Source organism: Neofelis nebulosa, chromosome 1 (genome assembly GCF_028018385.1).
Source record: "Neofelis nebulosa isolate mNeoNeb1 chromosome 1, mNeoNeb1.pri, whole genome shotgun sequence".
In the NCBI taxonomy this organism is placed as follows: Eukaryota; Metazoa; Chordata; class Mammalia; order Carnivora; family Felidae; genus Neofelis; species Neofelis nebulosa.
Genome location: NC_080782.1, coordinates 155,508,250 through 155,518,049, shown reverse-complemented (window position 1 = coordinate 155,518,049; position 9,800 = coordinate 155,508,250).

The window sequence follows — 9,800 nt, the reverse complement described above, 5'->3', positions numbered from 1 at the left end:
AAGAAGCAGGGACTCCTGAGTGGCTCAAATCAGTTAAGTCCAACTCTTGGTTTCAGCTCAGGTGTTGATCTCATAGTTCATGAGTTTGAACCCTGTGTTGGGCTCTGTGTTGACAGTGTGGAGGCTGCTTGTGATTCTCTATCCCCCTCTCTCTCTGCCCCTCGTCCACTCACTCTGTCTTTCTCAAAATAAATAAATAAGCTTAAAAAAAGAGTTAAATATTAAAAAAAGAATAAGAAAAGAAGAAAAAAAGGGAAGAAAAGAAAGAAAAACAAAACCAAAAAAACATTTAATGAAATAAGACAAGAAAAAAATGTGGTTTATTTTTTTATGTCTCAACCTGGCAAGGGCTGGTGTGAGTTTTCAGACTTTGGATTTGCTGAGGTCACAAGCTCGCCTTGGGTCTCTGAGGTCACAAGCTCACAGTGGATCCTGTTCCAGTTTGGACATTTAAGGTGGTCAGGGAGAGAGCATTCTGGCAGCTCTTTGGCCCTTTCAAACAAAGGCTTTTTTTTTCCTGTGTCCCAGCTTAACCAAGGATGGTGTGTACTTGGTTTTCCAGTCCTTCTGCCCTGGAGAGCATTCCTGCAGTTCCTCCACAGTTAGGCGGACTTCTAGTGTTTTCTCTTTTATATCCTAGTTGCTCCTTTGAACCACATTTTCCCCCTGTGCTTAAGGACAGAGGAATCCATTTCCTGTCCCTCAGTACTGTCCTTCCCCACTACTGTTTACAGTGTAAGGGGTGGGGATTCTCTTTGTTATCATGTCTTTATCTCTTTTGCTATTCTTTTTGGCCATCCTCTTTGCTTTTATAGAAGCTTTTTATTTAGCCCTCAGTTCCTCTTCTGGAAGACTTGCTCTATAAATAGGTATACTTTGGTCTGTTCCCTGGAGGAGGTGAATTCAGAGTCCATGACCACCTTGGCTTGGAGCTGTAATCTAATGTTGCAAATTTATAACGTGCATATTTTCCTTCCTATCTCTTCTTTACTGAAGTGTTTATTCAAATCTTTTGTCCATCTTTACAATTGAGTTTTTCCTCTTATTGAATTGTAAGCATTATTTATATATTCTAGGCATAAATTCTTATTCTGTTATGGGATTTGCAAATATTTTCTCCCAGTCTGTGGTTTGTCTTTTTATGCTCTTAGCAGAACCATTTTGAAATCAGAAATTTTATCTTTCAGTAAGTATAATCTTCTTTTGTCTTTCTTATTCTTTAGGGGTTCATATCTTATGTGTCTATCTAAAAAGTGCTTGCATAACCAAGGTCTCAATGATTTTTTCTATAGTTTCCTTTTTTTTAAGTTTATTTATTTAAGTAATCTCTACAGACAACATGGGGTTCAAACTCATGACCCTGAGATTAAGAGTCACATGCTTCTCTGACTGAGCCAGCCAGGCACTCCATCTTCTATGATTTCTAATAGTAATTTTGTAGTTTTGAGGTTTGCATTTAAGTAATAATCTGTTTGAAATTAAGTTGTGAAAATGGTGTGAGATATATACAAATTCTTTTTTTTTTAATTTGGTTATCCAGTTGTACTAACACTGGAAAGGATAGAAGACTATCCTTTCCCATTAAATTAGATATAGATATAGATATAGATATAGATATAGATATAGATATAGATATATAGATATAGATAGATAGATATGGGTCTATTTCTGGACTCAGTACTCTGTCTCATTGATCTCTGTACCTATATTTATACCTATATCACACTATCCTGATCACTGTAGCTTTATATTAAATATTATAAAATAGGGAGTACTCCTCTAGAAATGCTGAAGCACCATCTGTTACTGCCTGTTCACCTATAAAATCTTCAACAGGGGAAAAATCATGCGTCTGTAATTAAAAATATGATGTGAATAATAAGATAATAGATATAAGAAGTAAAATTAAATTAGTCTTGTGTTGGTTTTGCTTTCTAATCAAGAAGGGGATCCCAGACACTGTAAAGGGCAAATATGGAAGACTGGGTGTTACATAAAAATTAAAATCTTGTAATGAAAATCATCATAAACAAAATGAAAGGAAAATATTTGCACCACATTTAGTAGATAATATCTTGAAGGGTGGCCAACTGCAGGAAAAAATAAAGAATAATATAAATGTGGAAAAATTCAGACAAATGATCATCTCAAACTGTAAGGAATAGAGTTTTCATAACCTCTGTAGAGATAGGCAAAAAAGAGGATCCTGAGTGCAGGCTGAGTGAGCCAAACTACACTTACAGGGGAAATTTTGTAGAATATTCCTATAATTCTGTGGCATCTGCTTCCTTTGATGAGGGAGTAAGGTAGTGGTTTCCTGGTTCAGAGGCCAAAGGCAGGGACCACTCCTCCCAAGATGGGCCACTTTGGCATAAACATTATTTTGATTTAAAAGTAGTTAAACCCCAGAGGGGCGTCTGGATGGCTCAGTCTGTTGAGCATCCGACTTCGGCTCAGGTCATGATCTCACAGCTCCCGGGTTGGCTGTCGTTGGGCTCTGTGCTGACAGCTCAGAGCCTGGAGCCTACTTCGGATTCTGTGTCTTCCTCTCTCTCTGCCCCTTACCCACTGGCATTGTGTCTCTGTTTCTCTCAAAAATAAATAAACATTAAAAAATAAAAATAAAATAAATAAAATAAAAGTAGTTAAACCCCAGCAGATCCAGGAAAAGCTCTTCACCTCCACCTCAGTTGCCTGCCTGTAGGAAGAGGAATTCCTCTTTCCCTAAGTAAATTACAGGCATAATTGATAACCTTTGTTTTCCAAACACCTCCTCTCATCTTCCTAATAATAGTCTTCCTCCCATTTGTATCCTCAGACCTCCATTTTTCTCTTTAGCTCATACAAGCATCATGTTGCCTCACAGTCTCTACAATTTCAATGTCTGTATGGATTCCCTATACGTGCATTATTAAATTTGATTTTCTCCAATTAATCTGTTTCATGTCAATTTGATGCTAAATCCAGCTAGAAAGGTCTTAAAGACAGAGAAAACTCTTCCTTCCCAATAGTTGGTCCAATTGGCTGGATACTTTAGCTGGACACCGCTCAACCCTGGGGACACTGTTGCAACTGAGAGATCCTCAGGAAATCTGAAAAACAGCCGTCATAAGGTAAGATTTTCTTACCATGTAAGCCTCCTGGAATCAGTAGAAGAGTACAGTGGAGCAAGAGTGGGGAGAGTCCTTTTTCTCTCTTTCTAAATTTAGATTAATGTCACAGACTTTGAGTCTAGAGTTCTCTTGTCCAGCAAGAGAGCAGACACAGGAATAAAAACTAGAGAGACTAATGTCCTCGAGGAGACAAGAGCCCTGAGTAAAGGTGCTTTCATTGTACTTATTAGGATCAGAAGGCTTATATACATGATGGAGCGGCAGAAAGAAGCAATAAAACAGCAATAATTAATTTATGTGTGTGAGAATAAAAGGGGTTTTGAAGGGATGCAATATAGTGAGTAAGGGTCAAGACAGATCAACATCTCAGGTGCCAAGCAGAAGGCCATTTACTGCAGACACTCTGTTGTCTTAACTTTTCTAGGGACTAAGATAAATGGGGCATTTTACCTCACGGTGAACAAGGTATTTTTCTTTCTAGCTAACCTGGGGCTATTTTGCCCTGGACTGGCTTTCTGCCCTATGCTTTGTTTTACTTAATGACTAGCCCTGGGAGCTTTTGACCTGTAGTGGCTTCCCCTCCTAAACTTTATTAACCCATTGGTGGAAGTGTAGAGAATTCTTAAACTTATTCCCTACAGATTAACAGAAAATATTTGTGGAACTATTTCCTTGGGACTATTGACTCTTTGGTTAAGTTTGGTAGAGTACTCTTTGGTTACTAACATATTTGCTTCCAGAGATTGTCTTTGTTTTTCTTTCATCCATGTCTTATGTCATTTAGTGTGCACATGAGGTAAAGGCTGTTGCTAAGGAATATCTTAGAAGCCACAGCTGCAAAATTGATGGGCATGTGTCAGGACTTAAAAGCTGTTAAGTCACCTGCCAATCTCAAGAAAACGTCCATGTTATGAGATATACTGTAAAACAATACATGGTCCCCAACCTTAATAACATCTCTTCTAGGTACTAGTATGGCTCCAAAAGACCCATGGGTTAGCCTAAAGGGAAATTATATAGGTATGTATATATATATATATATGTGTGTGTGTATATATATATATATATATATATATATATACACAATAGCAATTACCTTGTGTGAGTTGGAATGGCCCACTTTTGGTGTGGGGGGGCCCTCTGGGGGAACCTTGGATGTCCGATGATCTGCTGCATCTGGCATATTGTCTCCAGAGACCCAGGTCACCCTGATCAATTCTCATGCATCGACTCCTGGCTTGAAATTGCCCAAAATCCTCTGCCTTGGGTGCAATTCACCCATAACAAGCAGAGCCAGGCAAAGGTTTTAGCCGCTTTATCCAGAGACTCACCCAGGGAGCCAAAAAAGCGAAGCACCCCTCCCCTAGTGTTCTGTCTCCTAAGGACTCATTAGGCTCCCTTCCCCCCTCCCCTGAGCTTGAAAATCCTTCCCTGTCTGTCTTGCCACTGCCACTACCAATTTCTCCTCCCTTTCCAGGCCGGGAGAACCCTTCCGCACAAGGACCAGCAGCCAGATTGCACCCTCAGCAAGGCACAGAGTCTCTCCAGATGCTGGTCCACATCTGCTGGTACCAAGAGGCTTTCTGGGGGATCAGAGCAGAGGCTGAGAAGCCCATGAATATGCCCAGCAGCAAGGGGATCCCCCCAGGGATTATTATAAGACACTATGTGAGGCTTACACCCTGTTTGCTCCAGAGACACAGAAAAGCCATAACAAAAGGACAGGGAAGGTCTAGCCGCCAAAAGGGGGGAGGCCTAGAACCTCCTTAGCAAGAGGCCAATGAACCTACTGCAAGGGGAAAGGACATTGAAAAGAATAGGTTTCCAACCAGGGAGAGTCCCAAAAACCCAGACGATATCAGGAGGAACCTGGAGAAGGGGACCTTCGTGGTCTAGCCGAGATAGAATTAGACTAAAAGGGGACAGTGATTCTCTCTCCCTGTTCCTCTGCCTAATAGATGTGAGGGATTCTCCCTCATTTCCCAGGTTAACAACTATAATTGGAGCCAACTGTGGTTAGTCTACCTTGGGACAGGGACTTTAAGGAATATTCCCAAGCAGTTGCTGCTTCAGCCTTCCCCTCCCCCTCATGTTTCTGCACCAACTTGGGTGTGGTCCTATACCATCCTCAGTGTCTCAGGCACCATTGGTTCCTCCTCCCACCCTCCAAGTCAAGGAGCAAAGTGCACATCCCTTGGACCACCCATTTCAGATATCTCCACTGGTGCCCCAAAATGAAAATTGACAATGGGTAAAAATTCATGGACTTTTAGGTGGACACAGGTGAAACACTGAATGTTTAAACTAATTTAAGTTTACTGGACCTGTCTTTAAAGTTATCAGCAAAGGTCAAATAAGCTCATGTTATCTCTGTTGCAATTTGTTAATGATAGTTAATTTTGTCTGTCTCAAAGTTTTCATGGGTAATTGTTAAGATAACTTTCAAGGTCCTTGGTAACCTGAAACTTTCCAAATAGGATGGGATGCTAAAGCTTTGATTATTGAACATAGGTTTGTGTTTTTAACTTCTTATTGCTGAGAAACTAAGGCTATTTGGACCTACTGGAAAACATGCTTTGTACTTAATTGGTTCATGAATTTACCATCTAAAAAATTCTGATGTAAATACCTCTCAGTTGGCTGCTAAGTCCTCAATTGGAGACTAAGGTTTCCTAAGAGTTAAAATTTTGCTAAGTTTACTTAAGACTGAGGAAAATAAAGAAAGCAATCCTGTATGTAGGAAAGTAGGAGGTATATAAGAAAGATATAAGGAATGGAAATACAGTTTTGTTGAGGGTAGAAGAAAGTAATTTTGTCCTAAATGAGACTGGATATTTGGAAAGAAATGGCTTTGGGATAAAATTTGAAAGCAAAAGAAAGTTGTAGAAGGTTGAGATGAATGGAATTTTTATTTTTTTATTTTTTTTAAATGGTCTTTAACGTTTATTTATTTTTGAGACAAAGAGAGACAGAGCAAGAACGGGGGAGGGGCAGAGAGAGGGAGACACAAAACCAGAAGCAGGGTCCAGGCTCTGAGCCATCAGCCCAGAGCCCGACGCGGGGCTCAAACTCATGGACCATGAGATCGTGACCTGAGCCAAAGTCAGACGCCCAACTGACTGAGCCACCCAGGCGCCCCAAGAGATGAATGGAATTTTTAAACTACACTGGTATAAGGTTGAAATTCTGCTTTTCTCTCTGCTCAAATTACAAAGTTTTCTTGAACTGTTGACCTGCTTTTGATGAGACAATGCAAACAAAGGTTTATCCTCTGGGAAAGTCAAAGTTTTAGGTTACATCTTTTTCAGGTCTATGATTACTTAGTTAAAACTTCTCAACGTTAAAGGAACTAGGTTTTGATAACAACTGTATAATGCTATACATTCATCTTTGGGATCTTTCATTGCCACTTTGGTTGAATATAAAATTTTAAGATTTGTAATGATCTATAATCCTATTTAGGATGCACTTAGGACTTCTGAGGTTTTAACAAACTTCTCAGGATTTAAATGGTAAATGAAGTCTTCTTGACCAATTAGGCCCTTTTATTTGGGATGCTAAATTACTTGGACAGGCACTGTCATACAATTGTAAACCTTAGGTTGTATTGCACAGGTAAATGCTGTAACTGCCCAAATATATGCAATTCCTAAAGTTTTAATGTTTTGATATAAGGTCATCACTTAATATTCTGATTACTTGAAATGTTATGTGTCACAGAGATAACCAGATTTACTTGTCAACTGCAACATAATGAACTCTCATCAGATCTTTACCAATGTCCATTTCTGAGATTTTGCCATTTATAATCATTCTTATTCTCTCACAAAACATGTTTATCCTTCAAGGATATTTATAAAAAGGACTTTGAGTACAAATACACGTATTCAACACCTTTAAGATTAATACTAAAATGGGTAAGAATTTCCAGAACTGAAAAGCTGCATTCAAATTGAACAAGAATTAGGCACATGGGATTAAATGAACTGAGGAAGATTATAGTTTTGTGATTCTTGTTGAAACTATTGCTGGTTCTCTAATGTTTCTTCTTCCAGGTAAGGAAACTTTCTCTTAAGATATCTATGATATACAAAAATGTCATAAAGTATTCATTTGTAAACTAAAGCATTTATATTTTCTCTCTACATAATTCCCCTGAAACTCAAAAACTCTCAATGAATACTCTTTCTTTTATGGCAATTACAATTGTTTGCATAAGTTCACTAAGAATCTGTTCATCTTGTAACAGGTCACCATTGGAAATACTGGTTATTTTACTAAGGCTTTGGCTGGAATGTCATATTTGAGGGTGACATTCATAGACTCTGATATGACCAGACAGCTTTAAGGAATTAGGGTTGGCCTTATTAAACATGGTGCCATAAAGCCTCTTGGAAATGTTGGTCTGGTGCCTTGCTTACAGAGTTCCCAGTAGCCTCACCAGGTGAGTAAAGAAGGTCACTTCCTGGCAGGTGCAGGGACCTCAGGATATCTTGTGGAACACATGAAGAGGAATTTGCCCAATTCTACAGTTATTGCAGGCCTGTCTGATGGCAAGTATTTGGCTTGGCTTCTGGCCTGGAGAGGCAACTAAAAGTTCAACCTGGAGATTCCTTATAAAAGTTTCCAGCAAAGCAAACTTTAAAAGGTTCTCATGATCAATCACTATTCTTGCTGAGCTTATGTAAATAATTAAGCCAGATTTGTTAAGACTGGATTTGTTCTACAAATGTATTAGTCTCAATTTGGCTATCTCTGGAAAGGAGGGGTTTTTAGAGAGAACAACTATGTTTCAACAATACACCATTATGGATGTTAAGTTCTAGTTATGATTGTCTTTAAATGTTTGTCGTTTGCCTAAACTAGACAACTTGAGGTAAACTTCAGAAAATTGTTATAGTATTTCATATATAGGCAATCTTCTGTGCTTGTTATTCTATGGGTATAATAATAAGACCCCATGGGCATATGATTATTTAAGCAACTGGACAGGATGGATCTCTAAATATGCAAACCATGTTTTCCCTAAACCTGATCTGACAGTTACCAGAATCCCGCCCCTTTCGAAGACTTGGAGGTGGACTTTACAGACTCACAACCAAATAGATGATTCAGTTTCAGGTATCACCACATGGATCCAGCACTCCAGAGTTAAGAAGGCCAACTCAGAGGAACCCTCAACCTGGCAAAGTGCTCCAGATCCAGTCAACACGCTTAAGTTGATCCTCAAAAAGACACTGGCCCCTGAGATCTTCAGCCCTACCCCAGCCACACACCAGAAGCTGGTTGGCCTGCGCACAGCAGAAGCTTTAGGAATCAACATGTTGACCAAGCCCAGGGGTTTGGATGCAACTCTGCCAGCCCTTGCCCCTTGCTGGCATCATAGTCCTGATCTTACTTCTTACTTTTGGGCTGACAGAGACTACACCAACAAGCTGGACATGAGACAAAAGATGCATTCTGGGTCTCACATACCTCTTCTGGATGGGAAGCTTATTAAGTATTGCTTGTATATTATGGTAACCTCTCTCACCCTCACAACTGCCTCTTACCCATTTTGCCCCCAGGATTGTTATATGACAATATGGGGGTTAAGAGCATTCAGCTCCTTCACCTCCTTCCACAAAAATTGCTATTATGGAAAAACACCAACTATCTGTCAGTCACCCAGTGTCCCAAGGACTAAGTATTGGACCATAGCGATAACTCAAAATAACCCATGTCACAACAAAGGGCTCCAGAGATGGAATCGAGCTTGCTACACTTACCTTCCTGAATGGGCAATCTCAGGAGTGGGAGGGGCGCATGACAGGGCCCTTCAAAAGTTTATAAAGGATACCCAGGACAGGGAAATACAAGCCATAAAGGCGACCACTCCCCAGGCAGCCTACCAGGGTTTGAAACTTTCAGCCCTCAATCAGATGCTTACCAATTCTCCACTTCAGTGTTGGGCCAACACAACTCTACAAATCCTCCATAAAACAGATACTCACACCCAAACCTACCAGATGTGCTTGCCCCTCAGGCAAATGGCTTACTTAGCCACTACTATACCTTTGACCTGGGAACCTCCTGAAAATCTCAAAACCAACACCTCTGTCTTAATTGGACCCCTGGCCACTGGGGTCCATCTCACAAATGCCAACAATCTAATCTGTACAGTCCCTGAAGGTATGAATGGTACCTCTCTATGCGGAAGAAATATAACCTTAAAGAGGAATGCAAACCTATGTTTAACCCCTGGGTGTTCTGTCTGTGTTCTAATTCAGCCTACTGATGATTAGAGGCCAGCTGGACTCAGATATGTTATTTCATCTTCCTAACCCCAGAGATAACCATATACACTGAAGATCAGCTCCTAACAGACTTTAGCCCCAAGTCCTGGACTAAACGAGCAATCCTGCTACCCATTCTGATAGGAGCAGGAATTGTGACAGGAATAGGAACTGGAATAGGGGGCGTAGGTTCATCTATAGGACTATACCAGAGACTATCTCAAGAGCTAAATGAAGACATGGAACGGGTGGCAGATTAGCTGGTAACCTTACAAAGCCAAATAAACTCTCTGGTGGCAGTGACCCTCCAAAATAGGCAAGCCCTTGACCTCCTCACTTCATGAAAAGGAGGGACTTGCATCTTTCTGGGGGAGGAATGTTGCTATTTCATAAACCAGTCAGGAATAATTAC